We start from the raw sequence: 9,235 nt of genomic DNA on the forward strand, positions 1-9,235 counted from the left end.
TCTTCCCCAGCTGTGTCAACACGCCCCAGGCCGCCTGGAAGTGGCCCTGTTAGCTGCAGGTATGGGAATCAGCCCCAGGCCTTCTTTATGCCTGTTCTCCCCTCACCAGGGGCTCCCTTTAGGGCCCTGGGCCTCCCACTGGGCCATCAGAGTCCTGATGGTGATGATGATGATGATAATGATGATGATTTTATGATGCTACAGCACTTGATATTTGCAGAGGGCATGGCCCTCCTTTTCCTCAGCTTCTCTTTCCAGCTGCCAGAGCCAGTGGCTTGTGTGTGACTACGTTTGGGTCACAGGGAGCAACTGAGCTATAGTTGCCGGAGCTTATGCCACCTCCTCTGTGAAGCCTTCCTTGATCACCCTGGCAGGCTTTGTGCATATCCCCATCCTCCAGTCACTGCCGGGTGTTTTCACTGCGTGGGGAGCACATCTGTTTCCCTCACTGCTTCCTTAAGGGAGGAGACTGTGTGTTTTTCTGGGTCTTATTCATTTTGTACCTGCAGCCCTCTTCCCCCATATCCCCGTTCTCACAGCAGCCTAGCACAACGCTTGGCATGTGCTAGGATAAATACTTATTGAATGAACAAATGACCTTTAGATCTGGAAAGATTTGAAATTCCAGGGCTTTGGTCTGTCTGTGGTTCTGATTCCCTTGTGTTCGAGCTGGTCCAAATCCGCCTATGACCACACATCCTGCCTCTGGCCCCAGCTCGTCCTCATGGGGCTCTTAGTGGTTGCCACCCAAGGAACTCTGATGGAGCAGCAGATCGTGAACTTGTGCTGGGGGTGGGGGGGAGTAGTGAGGTTGGAGTGGGGAGGTCAGGAAGCTAGAAACAGTCATATGATGTTTTAAAAAATAAACCTGAAATTTTGGAATAATTTTATTTTTAAAAAATTTATTATTATTATTATTTTTTGACTGCGTTGGGTCTTCATTGCTGCACGCAGGCTTTCTCTAGTTGCGGTGAGCTGGGGTTACTCTTCGTTGCGGTGCGCGGGCTTCTCATTGCGGCAGCTTCTCTTGTTGCAGAGCACAGGCTCTAGGCGTGTGGGCTTCAGTAGTTGTGGCTCGCGGGCTCAGCAGTTATGGCGCACGGGCTTAGTTGCTCTGCAGCATGTGGGATCTTCCCGAACCAGGGATCGAACCCGTGTCCCCTGCATTGGCAGGCAGATTCATAACCCCTAGGCCACCAGGGAAGTCCCTTGGAATAATTGTAGATTAATAGAAAAGTTGCAACGATAGTAGAGAGTCCCATACACCCTTTAGCCCAGTTTCCCCTCATGTTAACATCTTATATAACCAAGGTACTTTAATTAAAACTGAGAGATTCACATGGGTACCTTACTAGTAATTAAACTCCCGTCTTTATTTGTATTTCGCCGGTTTTTGCATCAATGTCCTTTTTCTGTTCCAGGCTCTAATCCTGGATCTCACATTGTATTTAGCCCACATGATTTGGGAGATGATGTTTTATTTAAAAATTCATGCGTGTCGCTCTCTTCTTCATAATCCATCTGGGTTGATTTTATGTGAGAATAAAGCTTCTCCCAGCCAAATACTCCGGTAAACAATTGTCACTGTGTTTGTTTCTCGTGGCTTCTCTGGCTATTCTGCACACTGCTGTGGATCTTCGGGGAGTGAAGCATGATCCCAAGAGGACAGTCTCACGGCGTCTTCTGGATTCACAATATTAAAATCTGCTGACTGCAGCTCTGATATGAACAAGAAACAGGGATCATTAGGCTGATCTAGGGCTGGGGACAGCAGAGGGGTGGGTGAGAAAGGATGGATGTGGGGGTATTTGGGGGAGGTTTGGGGAGAAGAGGGATCTTGCGGTGGTAGCCCGGCGTTTCCTGAGAGGCAGGGACATGATGTTTGATCTGTGAGTAGAATTGCCCTGGGTTCCCCTGGGTCATTGGTCCTCCGCCTGTGTCTCTCTCTCTTTTCTATCTTTTCACATGGGTATCTATTTGCAGCATCACAGTTGGTCTTGGTTTTGCTTGCATTCCTGGTCAGCTGGAATAATTAGAGTTAAAGGCGAACATTACTCCCGCTCTGAGGAAGACAGGATCTTCCTGTGCAGCGAAGGCTTTGGAGGCCCGAAGGGCTGGGGGAGGAAGGAGCAGAATGCAGGCGGGGTGATGGGTCAGTTAAGGCCCCTGCTTTTCGCCCCGCCCCCCCCCCCCGCCCCCCCTAGACCCACTCTCCTTCTGGTTCAGGTCTCTGTCCAGTGTCCGCTGATGTCATTTCCATGCTTCTGGTTTCTAAGTCTCACTGGTTCAAGAGATAGACAGGCTGGTGGGGCTGTGGGAGGATGTGGGAGGGAAGGCATTTGACGTTTGGTTTTGGAACTCTGGCTCCTTTTGAAAGAATAGCCAGTGACTTCTGGGAGAGCCCTCGGCAGGCTGGCTGTTCCGGTCAGGGCCTGGGTGGAGGTGGGAGGAGGGGGAGTGGGAGGCTAAGGATGGAAAACCCCTCCCTGGCTAGGTGGGCCTGAGGCCAAAGGGCCAGTCCACACCCTCAGGCTTCCACCCCACGGCTCCCAAGGCCTCGTACTTTTTGGAAGGAGGAGGCCTGCAGAAGGCCAGCACCAAGTCAGCAGGCAGGAGAGCCCTGGGTACAGGGCTCCCCGGAGCCCGCAGACACCAGTGTATTAAGGGGTCAACTCTTCTCATCTCTGTGTGGAGGGAGCCAGGATGTGTGTTGGGGAACAGGGAGAATTTCCCACCATCTCCATCATTCTCTGCTACGAATCCACCTCCTGGTCCATATGTGATAATCTCGAAGGTCCATAGTAGGTGCTCAGTGCCTTCAGAACCCTTGATTGGTGGTTTGAAACCTCACCATTTCCCACCTCCAGTTGTCCCCCCATTTCAGACCATGTCAGCTGGTTTAGAAAGGAACCCAGGTTTATTATGCTAGGTGTGTTTCGGGGTGCTTGTCTGCCCATCTCATTGCAGACTCTGTAGGAAGTGCTGGGTTTAAAAGCGGAGGGGGCATTCATTCGCATGAACTCTTGCTGGAGGCAAACATCCTATTCGAGTCATTAGCTTCCCAGAACTTCTCAAAGGCACCATCCACCTCCTCACCTCCCACGAATTCCTCAAGCCTCTTCCCACCAGCCCATGGAAACAGATGTGATAGTCTGTGGATTTAGTGGAGATGCAGATTTTGAAGTTGCTCTTACTAGAGGCGCCAATGACTTCCTCGTCTTCAGGCTACGGTTTGGTTCTGTCTTCATGTCCTCACCACTCTGCTGCATAGAACCGTTTCTCTTCCTTTTGTCTCTCAGCTCTCCTGGTCCCCTGGATATCACTCTTTCCTGCTCTTCCTCCTCCCGGATCTCCTCGCTGGTCCCTGGTCTCCCTCATCTCTTTCCACTCTTCCTCTGCCAGCCTCTCATCTTCAGCTCTCTTTTCCCTAGACCCTCCCTCTGGCTCAGCTCACCTGAGATCTCCACACAGCGATATCTCCAGCCTAAACTTCCCCTTGAGGCCATCATATCTCATTTGGTTATTTCATCTGCACATCTACCATCCACTCAGAGTCAACAAGTCCTAAATGGAGCGCATCCTCTGTTCCCCGATTTGCCCCTCCTCCCATATTCCCCTGTTTCGTTTGCTGTACATAATCACCTAAAACAGAAACCTGGAAATCAACAGAGACTCCTCCCTCTCCCTCATCCTTCATGTCTACTTAGTCACCAAGTTGTGTAGCTTCTCATCAGAAATCTCTTTAACTCCATCCCTGCTCTCCCTCCCCGCCACCGCTGTCTTGGTTCACGCTTTTATCATTTCTCCCTTGGATTATTGCACAACATCCCAACTGACTTTTCTACCTCCAGATACTTCCAACTTCAGTCCCTCCTCTCCTTGGTTGCCAGCATTCTCTTTCTAAAAACAGATCAAAAATGCCATTTTCTGCCTAAAAGCTTCCAATGGTTTCCCATTGCCAAGAGAATAAGATCCAAATTTTTATCTTAGCACACAGGGCCTTTCGTGGTCTACGCTGAGTTTATCTTACCATCTACCTCTCCCATCACTGACCCTCCTGCACGCTTTGCCTCGCCATCCATGCCTCTCCCCATCTCCAATCATGCTGCCTTTTTTCACACTCTGCCTTTGCACGTACAGATTTGCTAGGGATGGAATGCTTGTGTCCTCCCAAAATTCATGTTGAAATCCGAATCCCCAATCTGATGGTGTTTAGAGGTGGGGCCATTGGGAGGTGATTAGGTCATGAGGACAGAGCCCTTATGATCAGATTAGTGCCCTTATAAAATGAGACCCCATAGAGCTCCCTCGCCCCTTCTGCCATGGGAGGACATGGTGAAAAGAGCCATTTATGAACCAGGAAGTGGGCTCTCAGCAGACACCAAATCTGCCAGCACCTTGATGTTGGACTTTCCAGCCTCCAGAACCATGAGAAATACATTTCTGTTTATAAAACCACCCACCTGCTCTATTTTTGTTATAGCAGGCTGAACAAACTAAGACAAGGTCCTTTTCTGAAAAGCTCTAGTCCATCTGGCACGATTCTACTTGGATAGAATTCAAGGCCCTGCTCTGCAAAACCTCCCCTCACTGTCAGCTAAATATCAATAGTTATCCCCTCTAAATTCCCACATTCCTTTGTCTCTAAAGAGCACATGTCACTTCATCTTGCATTTATTTTTCTATGTCTGTCTGAGTCTATTGAATCTTGAGGCCAAGGCTCACGAAGGATTCAACCAATGCCCAGCAGCATCTGGCATATACAGGTATTCAGCTGATGTCTGTTATTGAAGGAAGGAAGGAAGGAATGAACAAATGAATGAATGACTTTGGTCTGTGTCTGGGCCTAGCTTTTTCTAATCTGTGGGTATCAACTGCTGTGGGGGGCAGGGGGTTGGGAATACATTTCTCACATGCTGTTTATCACCATCTCCCCAGGGCGGTGCCCAGTTGGTGGATCAGAGTGTTCGTGGATCAGATGTCCAAAAGGTCTTGGGTTTGGGCTGACTAGATTTCTTTGAAGTGAAAAGCAACAAATAAGCATTCTTCTCTCCATTTTACAGATGAGGCAACTGAGCTTAGAAAGCTTGCTAAAGCACTATTCACAATAGCCAAGATATGGAAACAACCTAAACATCCATTGACAGATGAATGGATAAGGAAGATGTGGTACATATATACAATGGAATACTACGCAGCCTTAAAAAAGAACGAAATAATGCCATTTGCAGCAACGTGGATGCAACTAGACATTATCATACTAAGTGAAGTAAGTTAGAAAGACAGAGACAAATACCATATGATATCACTTACATGTGGAATCTAAAATATGACACATATGAACCTATCTAAAAAACAGAAACAAAATCAGGGACATAGAGAACAGACTGGTGGTTGCCAAGGGGAAGGGGGGTTGGAGAGGGTAGGAGCGGGAGTTTGGGGTTAGTAGATGCAAACTGGTATATATAGAATGGATAAACAACAAGGTCCTACTGGAAAGCGCAGGGAACTATATTCAATATCCTGTGATAAACCATAATGGAAAAGAATATGAAAAAGAATATATATATGTATAACTGAGTCACTTTGCTGTACAGCAGTAATTAACACAACATTGTAATTCAACTATACTTCAATAAAAAATAGATTTTTTTCCATAGAAAGCAGAAAAAGAACTCATTCCAAAAGAGGACAGAAATAAGAAATTCATCCTGAAAATATACTTTGGTATAATTCTGGTGGGACAGACTTTCCCTCTGAACATGTTCTCTTACTGACGGCCCCACTGGAGTCTTACTGTCATGTAACAGTTTTTAAACACTTCTCTGATTCTCATGTTGTGAGCAGGCAGGAACCATCTTCAAATCCACAGTTTCCAAGGAGAGAGTAATGTTATTTCTCAGAAGAACAGCACTTTCTATCTTGGAAGAGTACATAAACATTTTATAGAGGCAGCACAGTTTAGATTCAATAGGCACATCATTCATCAAAGTGTAAAAAATGTTATAGGAAAAAATACTGCATTGTAGAATAAGATATTCAAATGTGGTGGGAACGTTTAAGGCAACTCTGATGGCCTAAGTGGGAGAGTCAAGGAAGGTGGTCTGCGTATGGAGGTGATTTTGCATCCAGAGGAGTTCTCTTCGTGACCTCAGCGACTGAGCACTGGCGAGCAGGTCTTCTTCCTCAAGGTCAATGATGCTTGAGGTACCAGATGGTTTAATTTTTCAACTGTGGTCCAAAGAGAGGGTTGAGTTGGGCCAGAATTGCAATCAGCCAAAAGAGATAGCAGCAAACGGAAGAGGTCACCAACATGGTGATACTGAGTCCCCGGTTGGGAGCCTTTGGGATGAACCAGGGCACCAGGAAGCCGACGAAGCCCCAGAACACGCTTATCACGATGAGAGGCACCGTGAGGCCAGCATACGCCATGGTTGCTGCGGGAGGTGCCAGCCCCTGCCCTGCCGCCTCACTTTGGTCCCACCCCAAAAAATAGATTAAAAAAAAAAGAAAGCTTGCTAAACTCTTCCCAGGTATACGGTAGCATCAGATTTTCCAAGAGACAGGGAGCCAGGATCTGTGGAGTGCCTTGGTTCTGAGTTGCTGACCAGCATGGAGCTCTCAGCACACGTGCTATCAGGGTGACCTCAAGCCAAATTCACATGAGTATGTTGATCTCTGCAGGCCTGACCTCTTCTCCCTGGGGTTTGTACTCCAGAAAGGGACCCTCTGTGGCAGGCCCAGGTCTAGGATGAGGGGAGTAGGCCCTTGCTATAGGCCCAAAATATAATGAGGCACCAAAAAACCCAGTAATCAAGAGAAATGAAATTTAACACAATATTCAAAAAAATCAGTAAACTACAGCCCATGGGCTGGCTGCCTGCTTTTTATTTTATTTTATTTATCAAGTTTTTAAACATAAGTTGGTTTTTTTTTTCACTTATGATTTTGGTAAAGACTTTAAAAAAATTATTTATCTATTATTTTTGGCTGCTCTGGGTCTTAGTTGTGGCATGCGGGATCTAGTTTCCCAACCAGGGATCGAACCCCGGCCCCCTGCACTGGGAGAACGGAGTCTTACCCACTGGACCACCAGGGAAGTCCCTGCCTGCTTTTTTTTTTTTTTTTTTTTTTAAACATCTTTATTGGAGTATAATTGCTTTACAGTGGTGTGTTAGTTTCTGCTTTATAGCAAAGTGAATCAGCTATACATATACATATATCCCCATATCTCCTCCTTCTTGCGTCTCCCTCCCACCCTCCCTATCCCACCCCTCTAGGGGGTCACAAAGCACAGAGCTGATCTCCCTGTGCTATGCAGCTGCTTCCCACTAGCTATCTATTTTACATTTGGTAGTGTATATATGTCCATGCCACTCTCTCACTTTGTCCCAGCTTACCCTTCCCCCTCCCTGTGTCCTCAAATCCATTCTCTACATCTGCGTCTTTATTCCTGTCCTGCCCCTAGGTTCTTCAGAACCATTTTTTTTTTTTTTTTAGATTCCATATATATGTGTCAGCATACGGTATTTGTTTTTCTCTTTCTGACTTACTTCACTCCGTATGACAGACTCTAGGTCCATCCACCTCACTACAAATAACTCAGTTTCATTTCTTTTTATGGCTGAGTAATATTCCTTTGTATATATGTGCCACATCTTCTTTATCCATTCATCTGTCGATGGACACTTAGGCTGCTTCCATGTCCTGGCTATTGTAAATAGTGCTGCAATGAACATTGTGGTACATGACTCTTTTTGAATTATGGTTTTCTCAGGGTATATGCCCAGTAGTGGGATTGCTAGGTCGTATGGTAGTTCTATTTTTAGTTTTTTAAGGAACCTCCATACTGTTCTCCCTAGTGGCTGTATCAATTTACATTCCCACCAACAGTGCAAGAGGGTACCCTTTTCTCCACAGCCTCTCCAGCATTTATTGTTTGTAGATTTTTTGATGATGCCTGCCTGCTTTTTAAAATAAAGTTTTATTGGAACCAGGGCTGGGCTAAGGAGGATGAGGCAGGGGACTGAGAACAAGGTTGGATCTTGTCTTTATTCGAAAAATTTGTATTTTGTTCATCATGAATTTTTGCATTAATTTTGATTAAAATACTGCATTCAAATATTATCTATCTTGATTTCTGAGGTTTGGGGCACCCCCCTTACCTTCTGTGCCCCAGGAAGTGCCTCACTGATCTTCCAGAGTTTCCCCCAGTGTCCTGGAGACCCTGGGTCCCAAGACGGGCAGCTGTAGGTCACTGTCAGGCCCCCAGGGCTCACTTCCCCTGGGTCCCTGGCTGACCACAGCCCCAGCCAGCCTGTATGAAGGAGCTGTGGGCCTGGACACTTTCTGTTCTTTGGAGATTGTGGCATGAGATTTTTCTTTGGATTCCTTAGGAAGTTATGTCTCCCCTGGCCCACTGGCATTTGATTATTGAACAGCTCCTATCTGCCAGCCACTGGGGGTAACAGAATTGGGATTCTAAATGCCTTTTAAACCCTGCCCTTCAGCCCCTTTGCCCTGCCTGATCCGCCCCTGTGCTCTCTTCTGACTGGTCCCTCTCCTCTAGCCTCACCACTTTGCACCCTAGCTTCCACAGCACCATCAGGGTCACCCGGACAAAGTACACATCTGACCTCAGTGTTCCCCAGATAAACTCTCCAGCGCCCTGGGCATAAGTCCCAACACCCTAACAAACCCTGTTCCTGAGCCAGCCCAGCCCTCAAATCCCATCTGTGTTCCGGGCTCACCAGACTCCTCGGGATGTTGCTGTGTGTGTCTTTCCTTCTTTCCTGCTCCTCTGTCTTTGCACATATGGTTCCTTCCCATTGGATGCCTTGTCCCCTGAACCAGCCCAAGGGTCTTCTCCTATTGTGCTCTGTGATTCTCCTCTGTTTACCTCCGTTATCCCATTCATTCCTCTACAACGTGGTTATTTATTTACAGGGCTGCGCCCACACCCCTCCTCCACCCACCCCCACCAAACTATGAGCTCTTGGAGGGCAGGTCATGACCATTTTGTATCCCCTCCCCTCCCGCAGCGCCCCAGCCCCACACCCGCAGTACAGGGCCTGGCAGAAAATAGGCTCTGAGTGAATGAACGAATGCGTGAATGGAGAGGACATAGTCTTGTTTGCCCCTCTAGGATTTGCTACGCTTGCAGCAAGATTTTGAGCAGAGCCCTCAGCCCTGGCTTCATTCTAGAGCTCACAGCATCAGATTTGGAAGTCAGGGG

The 9,235-nt window shown here is 47.3% G+C and overlaps 1 pseudogene across 1 annotated transcript; it reads right to left on the reverse strand.

Annotated features, from left to right (window-relative positions):
* Window positions 1-2,534: 2,534 nt before the first annotated feature.
* LOC309649940 (V-type proton ATPase subunit e 1 pseudogene) lies at window positions 2,535-8,948 on the reverse strand (annotated as a pseudogene). The gene has a single exon. The product of its transcript is annotated as a V-type proton ATPase subunit e 1 pseudogene (transcript).
* Window positions 8,949-9,235: the final 287 nt, after the last annotated feature.

Source organism: Balaenoptera physalus (assembly GCF_965194825.1).
Source record: "Balaenoptera physalus genome assembly, chromosome: 20".
In the NCBI taxonomy this organism is placed as follows: domain Eukaryota; kingdom Metazoa; phylum Chordata; class Mammalia; order Artiodactyla; family Balaenopteridae; genus Balaenoptera; species Balaenoptera physalus.